The following is a 14450-nucleotide window of genomic DNA, read 5'->3' as shown; positions in this document are numbered from 1 at the left end:
TTCCATCACCCGGCTCCTCTCTCGCTCCTCCATCTCCCGGCTCCTCTCTCGTTCCTCCACCTCCTTGCTCATATCTCGATCTTCTATCTCTCGGCTCCAATCTGGCTCTTCCATCTCCCAGCTCATCTCGCGCTCTTCTATCCCTCGGATCCATGCTCGCTCTTCTATCTCCCGGCTCCACTCTCGCTCTTCCAACTCCCAGATCTACAATTGCTCTACCATCTCCCGGCTCCTCTCACGCTCTTCTAACTCCCGGCTCCTCTCTCACTCCTCCATCTTCTGTCTCCTCTCTCACTCTTCTATCTCTCGGCTCCTCTCTCGCTCCTCCACCTCCCGGCTCCTCTCTCACTCCTCCATCTCCCGGCTCCTCTCTCTCTCCTCCATCTCCTGGCTCCTCGCTCGCTCTTCCATTTCCCGGCTCCACTCTTGCTCTTCTATCTCTCGGCTACTCTCTCGCTCCTCCATCTCCCGGCTCCCCTATCGCTCTACCAGCCTCCAGCTCCTCTCTCGCTCTACCATCTCCCGGCACCTCTCTGGCTCTTCTATCTCCCGGCTCCTCTCTCACTCCTCCATCTGCCGGCTCCTCTCTCGCTCCTCCATCTCCCGGCTCCTCACACGCTCTACCATCTCTCGGCTCGTCTCTCACTCTACCATCTCCCGGCTCCTCTCTCACTCTTCTATCTCCCGGCTTCTCTCTCACTTTTCCAACTCCTGGCTCCTCTCTCACTCTTCTATCTCTCGGCTCCTCTCTCGCTCTTCCATCTCTCGGCTCCTCTCTCGCTCTTCTATATCTCGGCTCCTCTCTCGCTCTTCCATCTCTCGGCTCCTCTTTCGCTCTTCTATATCTCGGCTCCTCTCTCGCTCTTCTATCTCTCGGCTCCACTCTCGCACTTCTGTCTCCATGCTCCTGTCTCGATCTTTTAGCTCTGGGCTCCTCTCTTGTTACTGCATCTACTAGCTCCTCTCTCGCTCTTCCATCTCTCGGCTCCTCTCTCGCTCTTCCATCTCTCTGCTCCTCTCTCGCTCTTCTATATCTCGGCTCCTCTCTCGCTCTTCCATCTCTCGGCTCCTCTCTCGCTCTTCTATATCTCGGCTCCACTCTCGCTCTTCTATCTCTCGGCCACTCTCGCACTTCTGTCTCCCGGCTCCTGTCTCGATCTTCTAGCTCTGGGCTCCTCTCTTGTTACTGCATCTCCCAGCTCCTCTCTCGCTCTTCCATCTCCAGACTCCAATCTCACACTTCTATCTCTCGGCTCCTCTCTCGCTCCTCCATCTCCCGGCTCCTCTCTCGATCCTCCATCTCCTTGCTCATATCTCGATCTTCTATCTCTCGGCTCCAATCTGGCTCTTCCATCTCCCAGCCCATCTCGCGCTCTTCTATCCCTCGGATCTATGCTCGCTCTTCTATCTCCCAACTCCACTCTCGCTCTTCCAACTCCTAGATCTACTATCGCTCTTCCATCTCCCGGCTCCACTCTCGCTCTACCATCTCGCGTCTCCTCTCTCGCTCTTCTAACTCCCGGCTCCTCTCTCACTCCTCCATCTTCTGGCTCCTCTCTCACTCTTCTATCTCTCGGCTCCTCTCTCGCTCCTCCACCTCCTGGCTCCTCTCTCAATCCTCCATCTCCCGGCTCCTCTCTCACTACTCCATCCCCTAGCTCCTCTCTCGCTCTTCCATCACCCGGCTCCTCTCTCGCTCTTCTAATGCTCGGCTCCTCTCTCGGTCCTCCATTTCCCGGCTCCTCTCTCGATCCTCCATCTCCTTGCTCATATCTCGATCTTCTATCTCTCGGCTCCAATCTGGCTCTTCCATCTCCCAGCCCATCTCGCGCTCTTCTATCCCTCGGATCTATGCTCGCTCTTCTATCTCCCAACTCCACTCTCGCTCTTCCAACTCCCAGATCTACTATCGCTCTTCCATCTCCCGGCTCCACTCTCGCTCTACCATCTCGCGTCTCCTCTCTCGCTCTTCTAACTCCCGGCTCCTCTCTCACTCCTCCATCTTCTGGCTCCTCTCTCACTCTTCTATCTCTCGGCTCCTCTCTCGCTCCTCCACCTCCCGGCTCCTCTCTCAATCCTCCATCTCCCGGCTCCTCTCTCACTACTCCATCCCCTGGCTCCTCTCTTGCTCTTCCATCACCCGGCTCCTCTCTCGCTCTTCTAATGCTCGGCTCCTCTCTCGGTCCTCCATTTCCCGGCTCCTCTCTCACTCCTTTATCTCCTGACTCCTCTCTCGCTCTTCCATCTCCCGGCTCCACTCTTGCTCTTCTATCTCTCAGCTACTCTCTCGCTCCTCCATCTCCCGGCTCCTCTATCGCTGTACCAGCCCCCAACTCCTCTCTCACTCTACCATCTCCCGGCACCTCTCTCGCTCTTCTATCTCCCGGCTCCTCCCTCACTCCTCCATCTGCCGGCTCCTCTCTCGCTCCTCCATCTCCCGTGTCCTCACAGGCTCTACCATCTCTCGGCTCGTCTCTCACTCTACCATCTCCCGGCTCCTCTCTCACTTTTCTATCTCCCGGCTTCTCTCTCACTCTTCCAACTCCTGGCTCCTCTCTCACTCTTCTATCTCTCGGCTCCTCTCTCGCTCTTCCATATCTCGGCTCCTCTCTCGCTCTTCCATCTCTCGGCTCCTCTGTAGCTCTTCTATATCTCGGCTCCTCTCTCGCTCTTCCATATCTCGGCTCCACTCTCGCTCTTCCATCTCACGGCTCCACTATCGCTGTTCCATCTCCCAGCACCACGCTCGCTCTACCATCTCCTGGCTCCTCTCTCTCCCTTCTAACTCCCGGCTCCTCTCTCACTACTCCATCTCCTGGATCCTCTCTCACTCTTCTATCTCTCGGCTCCTCTCTCACTCTTCCAACTCCTGGCTCCTCTCTCACTCTTCTACCCCTCGGCTCCTCTCTCGCTCTTCCATTTCTCGGCTCCTCTCTCGCTCTTCCATCTCTCGGCTCCTCTCTCGCTCTTCTATATCTCAGCTCCACTCTCGCTCTTCCATCTCTCGTCTCCTCTCTCGCCCTTCTATGTCTCAGCTCCACTATCGCTCTTCTATCTCTCGGTTCCACTCTCGCACTTCTGTCTCCCGGCTCCTGTCTCGATCTTCTATCTCTGGGCCTCTCTTGTTACTGCATCTCCCAGCTCCTCTCTCGCTCTTCCATCTCCCGACTCCAATCTCACACTTCTATCTCTCGGCTACTCTCTCGCTCCTCTATCTCCCGGCTCCTCTTCGCTCTTCCATCACCCGGCTCCTCTCTCGCTCCTCCACCTCCCGGCTCCTCTCTCACTCTTCTATCTCCCGGCTTCTCTCTCACTCTTCCAACTCCTGGCTCCTCTCTCACTCTTCTATCTCTCGGCTCCTCTCTCGCTCTTCCATCTCTCGGCTCCTCTCTCGCTCTTCTATATCTCGGCTCCTCTCTCGCTCTTCCATCTCTCGGCTCCTCTCTCGCTCTTCTATATCTTGGCTCCTCTCTCGCTCTTCTATCTCTCGGCTCCACTCTCGCACTTCTGTCTCCCGGCTCCTGTCTCGATCTTCTAGCTCTGGGCTCCTCTCTTGTTACTGCATCTCCCAGCTCCTCTCTCGCTCTTCCATCTCCCGACTCCAATCTCACACTTCTATCTCTCGGCTACTCTCTCGCTCCTCCATCTCCCGGCTCCTCTTCGCTCTTCCATCTCCCGGCTGCTCTCTCGTTCCTCCACCTCCTTGCTCATATCTCGATCTTCTATCTCTCGGCTCCAATCTGGCTCTTCCATCTCCCAGCTCATCTCGCGCTCTTCTATCCCTCGGATCCATGCTCGCTCTTCTATCTCCCGGCTCCACTCTCGCTCTTCCAACTCCCAGATCTACTATTGCTCTACCATCTCCCGGCTCCTCTCTCGCTCTTCTAACTCCCGGCTCCTCTCTCACTCCTCCATCTTCTGGCTCCTCTCTCACTCTTCTATCTCTCGGCTCCTCGCTCGCTCCTCCACCTCCGGGCTCCTCTCTCACTCCTCCATCTCCCGGCTCCTCTCTCTCTCCTCCATCTCCTGGCACCTCTCTCGCTCTTCCATCACCCGGCTCCTCTCTCGCTCTTCTAATGCTCGGCTCCTCTCTCGCTCCTCCATTTCCCGGCTCCTCTCTCACTCCATTATCTCCTGACTCCTCGCTCGCTCTGCCATTTCCCGGCTCCACTCTTGCTCTTCTATCTCTCAGCTACTCTCTCGCTCCTCCATCTCCCGGCTCCCCTATCGCTCTACCAGCCTCCAGCTCCTCTCTCGCTCTACCATCTCCCGGCTCCTCTCTCGCTCTTCTATATCTCGGCTCCTCTCTCGCTCTTCTATCTCTCGGCTCCACTCTCGCACTTCTGTCTCCATGCTCCTGTCTCGATCTTTTAGCTCTGGGCTCCTCTCTTGTTACTGCATCTACTAGCTCCTCTCTCGCTCTTCCATCTCTCGGCTCCTCTCTCGCTCTTCCATCTCTCTGCTCCTCTCTCGCTCTTCTATATCTCGGCTCCTCTCTCGCTCTTCCATCTCTCGGCTCCTCTCTCGCTCTTCTATATCTCGGCTCCACTCTCGCTCTTCTATCTCTCGGCCACTCTCGCACTTCTGTCTCCCGGCTCCTGTCTCGATCTTCTAGCTCTGGGCTCCTCTCTTGTTACTGCATCTCCCAGCTCCTCTCTCGCTCTTCCATCTCCAGACTCCAATCTCACACTTCTATCTCTCGGCTCCTCTCTCGCTCCTCCATCTCCCGGCTCCTCTCTCGATCCTCCATCTCCTTGCTCATATCTCGATCTTCTATCTCTCGGCTCCAATCTGGCTCTTCCATCTCCCAGCCCATCTCGCGTTCTTCTATCCCTCGGATCTATGCTCGCTCTTCTATCTCCCAACTCCACTCTCGCTCTTCCAACTCCCAGATCTACTATCGCTCTTCCATCTCCCGGCTCCACTCTCGCTCTACCATCTCGCGTCTCCTCTCTCGCTCTTCTAACTCCCGGCTCCTCTCTCACTCCTCCATCTTCTGGCTCCTCTCTCACTCTTCTATCTCTCGGCTCCTCTCTCTCTCCTCCACCTCCCGGCTCCTGTCTCAATCCTCCATCTCCCGGCTCCTCTCTCACTACTCCATCCCCTTGGCTCCTCTCTCGCTCTTCCATCACCCGGCTCCTCTCTCGCTCTTCTAATGCTCGGCTCCTCTCTCGGTCCTCCATTTCCCGGCTCCTCTCTCGATCCTCCATCTCCTTGCTCATATCTCAATCTTCTATCTCTCGGCTCCAATCTGGCTCTTCCATCTCCCAGCCCATCTCGCGCTCTTCTATCCCTCGGATCTATGCTCGCTCTTCTATCTCCCAACTCCACTCTCGCTCTTCCAACTCCCAGATCTACTATCGCTCTTCCATCTCCCGGCTCCACTCTCGCTCTACCATCTCGCGTCTCCTCTCTCGCTCTTCTAACTCCCGGCTCCTCTCTCACTCCTCCATCTTCTGGCTCCTCTCTCACTCTTCTATCTCTCGGCTCCTCTCTCGCTCCTCCACCTCCCGGCTCCTCTCTCAATCCTCCATCTCCCGGCTCCTCTCTCACTACTCCATCCCCTGGCTCCTCTCTCGCTCTTCCATCACCCGGCTCCTCTCTCGCTCTTCTAATGCTCGGCTCCTCTCTCGGTCCTCCATTTCCCGGCTCCTCTCTCACTCCTTTATCTCCTGACTCCTCTCTCGCTCTTCCATCTCCCGGCTCCACTCTTGCTCTTCTATCTCTCAGCTACTCTCTCGCTCCTCCATCTCCCGGCTCCTCTATCGCTGTACCAGCCCCCAACTCCTCTCTCACTCTACCATCTCCCGGCACCTCTCTCGCTCTTCTATCTCCCGGCTCCTCCCTCACTCCTCCATCTGCCGGCTCCTCTCTCGCTCCTCCATCTCCCGTGTCCTCACACGCTCTACCATCTCTCGGCTCGTCTCTCACTCTACCATCTCCCGGCTCCTCTCTCACTTTTCTATCTCCCGGCTTCTCTCTCACTCTTCCAACTCCTGGCTCCTCTCTCACTCTTCTATCTCTCGGCTCCTCTCTCGCTCTTCCATATCTCGGCTCCTCTCTCGCTCTTCCATCTCTCGGCTCCTCTGTAGCTCTTCTATATCTCGGCTCCTCTCTCGCTCTTCCATCTCTCGGCTCCTCTCTCGCTCTTCTATATCTCGGCTCCACTCTTGCTCTTCTATCTCTCGGTTCCACTCTTGCACTGCTGTCTCCCGCCTCCTGTCTCGACCTTGTAGCTCTGGGCTCCTCTCTTGTTACTGCATCTCCCAGCTCCTCTCTCGCTCTACCATCTCCCGACTCCAATCTCACAATTCTATCTCTCGGCTACTCTCTCGCTCCTCCATCACCCGGCTCCTCTTCGCTCTTGCTTCACCCGGCTCCTCTCTCGTTCATCCATCTCCTTGCTCATATCTCGCTCTACTATCTCTCGGCTCCAATCTGGCCCTTCCATCTCCGAGCTCATCTCGCGCTCTTCTATCCCTCGGATCCATGCTCGCTCCTCTATCTCCCGGGTCCACCCTCACTCTTCCATCTCACGGCTCCACTATCGCTCTTCCATCTCCCAGCACCACGCTCGCTCTACCATCTCCTGGCTCCTCTCTCGCCCTTCTAACTCCAGGCTCCTCTCTCACTCCTCCATCTCCTGGATCCTCTCTCACTCTTCTATCTCTCGGCTCCTCTCTCGCACCTCCACCTCCCGGCTCTTCGCTCGCTCCTCCATCTCCCGGCTCCTCTCTTACTCCACCATCTCCTGGCTCCTCTCTCGCTCTTCCATCTCCCGGCTCCTCTCTCGCTCATCTAACGCTCGGCTCCTCTCTCGCTCCTCCATTTCCCGGCTCCTCTCTCACTCTTCTGTCGCCCGACTCCTCTCTCGCTCTTCCATCTCCCGGCTCCTCTCTCGCTCTTCTAACTCCCGGCTCCTCTCTCACTCCTCCATCTTCTGGCTCCTCTCTCACTCTTCTAACTCCCGGCTCCTCTCTCACTCCTCCATCTCCCGGCTCCTCTCTCTCTCCTCCATCTCCTGGCACCTCTCTCGCTCTTCCATCACCCGGCTCCTCTCTCGCTCTTCTAATGCTCGGCTCCTCTCTCGCTCCTCCATTTCCCGGCTCCTCTCTCACTACTTTATCTCCTGACTCCTCGCTCGCTCTTCCATTTCCCGGCTCCACTCTTGCTCTTCTATCTCTCGGCTACTCTCTCGCTCCTCCATCTCCTGGCTCCTCTATCGCTCTACCTTTCTCCAGCTCCTCTCTCGCTCTACCATCTCCCAGCACCTCTCTGGCTCTTCTATCTCCCGGCTCCTCTCTCACTCCTCCATCTGCCGGCTCCTCTCTCGCTCCTCCATCTCCCGGCTCCTCACACGCTCTACCATCTCTCGGCTCGTCTCTCACTCTACCATCTCCCGGCTCCTCTCTCACTCTTCTATCACGCGGCTTCTCTCTCACTTTTCCAACTCCTGGCTCCTCTCTCACTCTTCTATCTCTCGGCTCCTCTCTCGCTCTTCCATCTCTCGGCTCCTCTCTCGCTCTTCTATATCTCGGCTCCTCTCTCGCTCTTCCATCTCTCGGCTCCTCTCTCGCTCTTCTATATCTCGGCTCCTCTCTCGCTCTTCTATCTCTCGGATCCACTCTCGCACTTCTGTCTCCATGCTCCTGTCTCGATCTTTTAGCTCTGGGCTCCTCTCTTGTTATTGCATCTACTAGCTCCTCTCTCGCTCTTCCATCTCTCGGCTCCTCTCTCGCTCTTCCATCTCTCGGCTCCTCTCTCGCTCTTCTATATCTCGGCTCCTCTCTCGCTCTTCCATCTCTCGGCTCCTCTCTCGCTCTTCTATATCTCGGCTCCACTCTCGCTCTTCTATCTCTCGGCCACTCTCGCACTTCTGTCTCCCGGCTCCTGTCTCGATCTTCTAGCTCTGGGCTCCTCTCTTGTTACTGCATCTCCCAGCTCCTCTCTCGCTCTTCCATCTCCAGACTCCAATCTCACACTTCTATCTCTCGGCTCCTCTCTCGCTCCTCCATCTCCCGGCTCCTCTCTCGATCCTCCATCTCCTTGCTCATATCGCGATCTTCTATCTCTCGACTCCAATCTGGCTCTTCCATCTCCCAGCCCATCTCGCGCTCTTCTATCCCTCGGATCTATGCTCGCTCTTCTATCTCCCAACTCCACTCTCGCTCTTCCAACTCCCAGATCTACTATCGCTCTTCCATCTCCCGGCTCCACTCTCGCTCTACCATCTCGCGTCTCCTCTCTCGCTCTTCTAACTCCCGGCTCCTCTCTCACTCCTCCATCTTCTGGCTCCTCTCTCACTCTTCTATCTCTCGGCTCCTCTCTCGCTCCTCCACCTCCCGGCTCCTCTCTCAATCCTCCATCTCCCGGCTCCTCTCTCACTACTCCATCCCCTGGCTCCTCTCTCGCTCTTCCATCTCACGGCTCCTCTCTCTCTCTAACATCTCCCAGCAGCTCTTTAGCTCTTCTATCTCCCGGCTCATCTCTCACTCCTCCATCTCCCGGCTCCTCTCTCGCTCTTCTAATGCTCGGCTCCTCTCTCGGTCCTCCATTTCCCGGCTCCTCTCTCACTCCTTTATCTCCTGACTCCTCTCTCGCTCTTCCATCTCCCGGCTCCACTCTTGCTCTTCTATCTCTCAGCTACTCTCTCGCTCCTCCATCTCCCGGCTCCTCTATCGCTGTACCAGCCCCCAGCTCCTCTCTCACTCTACCATCTCCCGGCACCTCTCTCGCTCTTCTATCTCCCGGCTCCTCCCTCACTCCTCCATCTGCCGGCTCCTCTCTCGCTCCTCCATCTCCCGTGTCCTCACACGCTCTACCATCTCTCGGCTCGTCTCTCACTCTACCATCTCCCGGCTCCCCTCTCACTTTTCTATCTCCCGGCTTCTCTCTCACTCTTCCAACTCCTGGCTCCTCTCTCACTCTTCTATCTCTCGGCTCCTCTCTCGCTCTTCCATATCTCGGCTCCTCTCTCGCTCTTCCATCTCTCGGCTCCTCTGTAGCTCTTCTATATCTCGGCTCCTCTCTCGCTCTTCCATCTCTCGGCTCCTCTCTCGCTCTTCTATATCTCGGCTCCACTCTCGCTCTTCTATCTCTCGGTTCCACTCTTGCACTGCTGTCTCCCGCCTCCTGTCTCGACCTTGTAGCTCTGGGCTCCTCTCTTGTTACTGCATCTCCCAGCTCCTCTCTCGCTCTTCCATCTCCCGACTCCAATCTCACAATTCTATCTCTCGGCTACTCTCTCGCTCCTCCATCACCCGGCTCCTCTTCGCTCTTGCTTCACCCGGCTCCTCTCTCGTTCATCCATCTCCTTGCTCATATCTCGCTCTTCTATCTCTCGGCTCCAATCTGGCCCTTCCATCTCCGAGCTCATCTCGCGCTCTTCTATCCCTCGGATCCATGCTCGCTCCTCTATCTCCCGGCTCCACCCTCGCTCTTCCATCTCACGGCTCCACTATCGCTCTTCCATCTCCCAGCACCACGCTCGCTCTACCATCTCCTGGCTCCTCTCTCGCCCTTCTAACTCCCGGCTCCTCTCTCACTCCTCCATCTCCTGGATCCTCTCTCACTCTTCTATCTCTCGGCTCCTCTCTCGCACCTCCACCTCCCGGCTCTTCGCTCGCTCCTCCATCTCCCGGCTCCTCTCTTACTCCACCATCTCCTGGCTCCTCTCTCGCTCTTCCATCTCCCGGCTCCTCTCTCGCTCATCTAACGCTCGGCTCCTCTCTCGCTCCTCCATTTCCCGGCTCCTCTCTCACTCTTCTGTCGCCCGACTCCTCTCTCGCTCTTCCATCTCCCGGCTCCTCTCTCGCTCTTCCTTCTCCCGGCTCCTCTCTCGCTCCTCCATCTCCCGGCTCCTCTCTCACTCTTCTATATCCCGACTCCTCTCTCGCTCTTCCATCTCCCGACACCTCTCTCGCTTTTCTATCTCCCGGCACCTCTCTCACTCCTCCATCTCCCGGGTCCTCACACGCTCTACCATCTCTCGGCTTCTCTCTCACTCTAACATCTCCTGGTTCCTCTCTCGCTCTTCCATCTCGCGGCTCCTCTCTCGCTCTTCTATCGCTCAGCTCCTCTTTCGCTTGTCCATCTCCCGGCTCCTCCCATGCTCTTCTATCTCTTGGCTCCTCTCTCGCTCTTCTACATGTCGGCTCCTCTCTCACTCTTCTATCTCCCGGCTCCTCTCTCGCTCTTCCATCTCCCGACTCCTCTCTCGCTCTTCTATTGCCAGGCCCCTCTCTCGCTCTTCCATCTCCCAGCTCCTCTCTTGCTCTTCTATTGCTCGGCTCCTCTCTCGTTCTTCCATCTCCTGGCTCCTCTCACATTCTTCAATCTCCCGGCTTCTCCCTCACTCCTCCATCTCCCGGCTCCTCTCATGCTCTTCCATCTCCCGGCTACACTCTTGCTCTTCTATCTCTTGGCTACTGTCTCGCTCCTCGATCTCACTGCTCCTCTCTCGCTCCTCCATCTCCCGGCTCCTCTCTCTCTCTAACATCTCCCAGCAGCTCTTTAGCTCTTCTATCTCCCGGCTCATCTCTCACTCCTCCATCTCCCGGCTCCTCTCTCGCTCTTCTAATGCTCGGCTCCTCTCTCGGTCCTCCATTTCCCGGCTCCTCTCTCACTCCTTTATCTCCTGACTCCTCTCTCGCTCTTCCATCTCCCGGCTCCACTCTTGCTCTTCTATCTCTCAGCTACTCTCTCGCTCCTCCATCTCCCGGCTCCTCTATCGCTGTACCAGCCCCCAGCTCCTCTCTCACTCTACCATCTCCCGGCACCTCTCTCGCTCTTCTATCTCCCGGCTCCTCCCTCACTCCTCCATCTGCCGGCTCCTCTCTCGCTCCTCCATCTCCCGTGTCCTCACACGCTCTACCATCTCTCGGCTCGTCTCTCACTCTACCATCTCCCGGCTCCCCTCTCACTTTTCTATCTCCCGGCTTCTCTCTCACTCTTCCAACTCCTGGCTCCTCTCTCACTCTTCTATCTCTCGGCTCCTCTCTCGCTCTTCCATATCTCGGCTCCTCTCTCGCTCTTCCATCTCTCGGCTCCTCTGTAGCTCTTCTATATCTCGGCTCCTCTCTCGCTCTTCCATCTCTCGGCTCCTCTCTCGCTCTTCTATATCTCGGCTCCACTCTCGCTCTTCTATCTCTCGGTTCCACTCTTGCACTGCTGTCTCCCGCCTCCTGTCTCGACCTTGTAGCTCTGGGCTCCTCTCTTGTTACTGCATCTCCCAGCTCCTCTCTCGCTCTTCCATCTCCCGACTCCAATCTCACAATTCTATCTCTCGGCTACTCTCTCGCTCCTCCATCACCCGGCTCCTCTTCGCTCTTGCTTCACCCGGCTCCTCTCTCGTTCATCCATCTCCTTGCTCATATCTCGCTCTTCTATCTCTCGGCTCCAATCTGGCCCTTCCATCTCCGAGCTCATCTCGCGCTCTTCTATCCCTCGGATCCATGCTCGCTCCTCTATCTCCCGGCACCACCCTCGCTCTTCCATCTCACGGCTCCACTATCGCTCTTCCATCTCCCAGCACCACGCTCGCTCTACCATCTCCTGGCTCCTCTCTCGCCCTTCTAACTCCCGGCTCCTCTCTCACTCCTCCATCTCCTGGATCCTCTCTCACTCGTCTATCTCTCGGCTCCTCTCTCGCACCTCCACCTCCCGGCTCTTCGCTCGCTCCTCCATCTCCCGGCTCCTCTCTTACTCCACCATCTCCTGGCTCCTCTCTCGCTCTTCCATCTCCCGGCTCCTCTCTCGCTCATCTAACGCTCGGCTCCTCTCTCGCTCCTCCATTTCCCGGCTCCTCTCTCACTCTTCTGTCGCCCGACTCCTCTCTCGCTCTTCCATCTCCCGGCTCCTCTCTCGCTCTTCCTTCTCCCGGCTCCTCTCTCGCTCCTCCATCTCCCGGCTCCTCTCTCACTCTTCTATCTCCCGACTCCTCTCTCGCTCTTCCATCTCCCGACACCTCTCTCGCTTTTCTATCTCCCGGCACCTCTCTCACTCCTCCATCTCCCGGGTCCTCACACGCTCTACCATCTCTCGGCTTCTCTCTCACTCTAACATCTCCTGGTTCCTCTCTCGCTCTTCCATCTCGCGGCTCCTCTCTCGCTCTTCTATCGCTCAGCTCCTCTTTCGCTTGTCCATCTCCCGGCTCCTCCCATGCTCTTCTATCTCTTGGCTCCTCTCTCGCTCTTCTACATGTCGGCTCCTCTCTCACTCTTCTATCTCCCGGCTCCTCTCTCGCTCTTCCATCTCCCGACTCCTCTCTCGCTCTTCTATTGCCAGGCCCCTCTCTCGCTCTTCCATCTCCCAGCTCCTCTCTTGCTCTTCTATTGCTCGGCTCCTCTCTCGTTCTTCCATCTCCTGGCTCCTCTCACATTCTTCAATCTCCCGGCTTCTCCCTCACTCCTCCATCTCCCGGCTCCTCTCATGCTCTTCCATCTCCCGGCTACACTCTTGCTCTTCTATCTCTTGGCTACTGTCTCGCTCCTCGATCTCACTGCTCCTCTCTCGCTCCTCCATCTCCCGGCTCCTCTCTCTCTCTAACATCTCCCAGCAGCTCTTTAGCTCTTCTATCTCCCGGCTCATCTCTCACTCCTCCATCTCCCGGCTCCTCTCTCGCTCTTCTAATGCTCGGCTCCTCTCTCGGTCCTCCATTTCCCGGCTCCTCTCTCACTCCTTTATCTCCTGACTCCTCTCTCGCTCTTCCATCTCCCGGCTCCACTCTTGCTCTTCTATCTCTCAGCTACTCTCTCGCTCCTCCATCTCCCGGCTCCTCTATCGCTGTACCAGCCCCCAGCTCCTCTCTCACTCTACCATCTCCCGGCACCTCTCTCGCTCTTCTATCTCCCGGCTCCTCCCTCACTCCTCCATCTGCCGGCTCCTCTCTCGCTCCTCCATCTCCCGTGTCCTCACACGCTCTACCATCTCTCGGCTCGTCTCTCACTCTACCATCTCCCGGCTCCCCTCTCACTTTTCTATCTCCCGGCTTCTCTCTCACTCTTCCAACTCCTGGCTCCTCTCTCACTCTTCTATCTCTCGGCTCCTCTCTCGCTCTTCCATATCTCGGCTCCTCTCTCGCTCTTCCATCTCTCGGCTCCTCTGTAGCTCTTCTATATCTCGGCTCCTCTCTCGCTCTTCCATCTCTCGGCTCCTCTCTCGCTCTTCTATATCTCGGCTCCACTCTCGCTCTTCTATCTCTCGGTTCCACTCTTGCACTGCTGTCTCCCGCCTCCTGTCTCGACCTTGTAGCTCTGGGCTCCTCTCTTGTTACTGCATCTCCCAGCTCCTCTCTCGCTCTTCCATCTCCCGACTCCAATCTCACAATTCTATCTCTCGGCTACTCTCTCGCTCCTCCATCACCCGGCTCCTCTTCGCTCTTGCTTCACCCGGCTCCTCTCTCGTTCATCCATCTCCTTGCTCATATCTCGCTCTTCTATCTCTCGGCTCCAATCTGGCCCTTCCATCTCCGAGCTCATCTCGCGCTCTTCTATCCCTCGGATCCATGCTCGCTCCTCTATCTCCCGGCACCACCCTCGCTCTTCCATCTCACGGCTCCACTATCGCTCTTCCATCTCCCAGCACCACGCTCGCTCTACCATCTCCTGGCTCCTCTCTCGCCCTTCTAACTCCCGGCTCCTCTCTCACTCCTCCATCTCCTGGATCCTCTCTCACTCGTCTATCTCTCGGCTCCTCTCTCGCACCTCCACCTCCCGGCTCTTCGCTCGCTCCTCCATCTCCCGGCTCCTCTCTTACTCCACCATCTCCTGGCTCCTCTCTCGCTCTTCCATCTCCCGGCTCCTCTCTCGCTCATCTAACGCTCGGCTCCTCTCTCGCTCCTCCATTTCCCGGCTCCTCTCTCACTCTTCTGTCGCCCGACTCCTCTCTCGCTCTTCCATCTCCCGGCTCCTCTCTCGCTCTTCCTTCTCCCGGCTCCTCTCTCGCTCCTCCATCTCCCGGCTCCTCTCTCGCTCTTCTATCTCCCGGCTCCTCTCTCACTCCTCCATATCACGGCTACTCTCTCGCTCTTCCATCTCCCGACTCCACTCTCGCTCGTCCATCTCCTGGCTCCTCTCTCGCTCTTCTACATCTCAGCTCCTCTCTCATTCTTCCATATCCCGGCCCCTCTCTCGTTCCTCCATCTCCTTGCTCATTTCTCGCTCTTCTATCTCCCGGCTCCAATCTGGCTCTTCCATCTCCCAGCTCACCTTGCGCTCTTCTATCCCTTGGACCCAGGCTCGCTCTACTATCTCCCGGCTCCAGTCTCGGTCTACCATCTCCTGGCTCCTCTCGCGCCCTTCTAACTCCCGGCTCCACTCTCACTGCTCCATCTCCTGGATCCTATCTCACTCTTCTATCTCTCTGTTTCTCTCTTGCACCTCCACCTCCCGGCTCCTCGCTCACTCCTCCATCGCCCGGCCCCTCTCTTACTCCACCATCTCCTGGCTCCT

This window comes from Carcharodon carcharias, chromosome 6 (assembly GCF_017639515.1).
Source record: "Carcharodon carcharias isolate sCarCar2 chromosome 6, sCarCar2.pri, whole genome shotgun sequence".
In the NCBI taxonomy this organism is placed as follows: Eukaryota; Metazoa; Chordata; class Chondrichthyes; order Lamniformes; family Lamnidae; genus Carcharodon; species Carcharodon carcharias.
This window is presented reverse-complemented; position numbering follows the sequence as displayed.